This window comes from Arachis duranensis, unplaced genomic scaffold (assembly GCF_000817695.3).
Source record: "Arachis duranensis cultivar V14167 unplaced genomic scaffold, aradu.V14167.gnm2.J7QH unplaced_Scaffold_19261, whole genome shotgun sequence".
NCBI classification, from domain to species: Eukaryota; Viridiplantae; Streptophyta; class Magnoliopsida; order Fabales; family Fabaceae; genus Arachis; species Arachis duranensis.
Genome location: NW_026264497.1, coordinates 69,501 through 70,923, shown reverse-complemented (window position 1 = coordinate 70,923; position 1,423 = coordinate 69,501). Strand labels below are relative to the sequence as shown.

At 60.6% G+C, this 1,423-nt stretch overlaps 1 protein-coding gene and 1 long non-coding RNA gene across 2 annotated transcripts in view; both read left to right on the top strand.

Annotated features, from left to right (window-relative positions):
• LOC110277220 (uncharacterized) overlaps positions 1–1,423 on the top strand; it is a gene marked incomplete in the record, with an annotated part of 51,154 nt that overhangs the window by 1,582 nt on the left and 48,149 nt on the right.
• LOC127744010 (uncharacterized) overlaps positions 1–1,423 on the top strand; it is a 37,261-nt gene that overhangs the window by 1,482 nt on the left and 34,356 nt on the right. The window lies entirely within an intron of this gene.

Genomic DNA, 1,423 nt, shown 5'->3' with positions numbered 1-1,423 from the left:
TTGGCCCTCCCGTATGCTTCCGCTTGCCTGCACGCGCCTTGGCGTGCGGGGCGCGGTTCGTCCGGGCGTGCTGGGTTTGCGGACCGTGGTGGCGGATGAGTGGTGTGTTGGTCGTTAGTGTGTCTGGCTCCTTGCCTCGCGCACCGAACGGCCGCGCTGAAACTCGAGTTGCCCAAAAGGCTTGCTTGGCGCAATGCGAGCAAGGTGAGATGCCGAAAGGCTTGCTTGGCGCAATGCCAGCAAGATGCACGATGCCTAGTCACACTAGCAAGCACGTTGTGGTTGTGGTGTTGCTGCCGGGGTCACCCCCGGGGGTCCAAGGTCGATCATGGGCGTCGGCCCAACGCTAGGCCAGGCCTGGTGCGGCGCACGACGCGGATGACCGATATCCGTGCGGCGGGTGTGTCGTGCGCCGGGGCCAACGCGACGTCCCCGTCTAATTACTTGGAGGGGGCAAGTCGCGGAAGAGGGCTTTCGGTTTGTGTCCACTCTGGTGGGGCATCGCGTTGTGCTCGGCCTCCAGCAAGATGCACGATGGCTAGTCACACTAGCAAGCACGTTGTGGTTGTGGTGTTGCTGCCGGGGTCCCGACTTGGTGTGGCTTGTTCTTGTGACTCGTTCACGTGGCTCGTTCTAGACGGTGCGGCTTTTCGGTTCTGGCCGAAGCAGGTGACGCTTCGTCCTGTCCCTCGAGTATCCTTCGTCGCCTCCTTTGAACCCTGCCCAGCGGCGTTGGCTTGGCCCTCCCGTATGCTTCTGCTTGCCTGCACGCGCCTTGGCGTGCGGGGCGCGGTTCGTTCGGGCGTGCTGGGTTTGCGGACCGTGGTGGCGGATGAGCGGTGTGTGGGTCCTGAGTGCTGTCTGGCTCGTTGCCTCGCGTAATGACGGTGCTCATTCCACGGTTGTGCGGCTCCTGTGTTTCCTACCCCGCGGTGTGGTATCCCTGCCTTGCCCCAACCTTTCCTCTCTGCAGTCCCATCGTGGGATTGCCGTGGGAGTTCCAAGACACGCCCGTGGTCCTACCCGTCTCGGCGCTCTTGTGAGGCAACGGTGGCCTGCGTGCATGTTCTGTTCTCGCGGGTGCGGTGAACGCGGTCGGGATGGGGTCTTAGATCCCCGTCTGTCCCTCAGATGATTGGGTTTCTCGGAAAGATGCCTGCCGCCGTGTCCGTCCAAAGCTTCCCCTCGCGGGGGGCGTCGGCAGCGCGGCGCGCAGGGTCGGTGACGGATTCTACCTGGTTGATCCTGCCAGTAGTCATATGCTTGTCTCAAAGATTAAGCCATGCACGTGTAAGTATGAACTAATTCAGACGGTGAAACTGCGAATGGCTCATTAAATCAGTTATAGTTTGTTTGATGGTACCTACTACTCGGATAACCGTAGTAATTCTAGAGCTAATACGTGCAACAAACCCCGACTTCT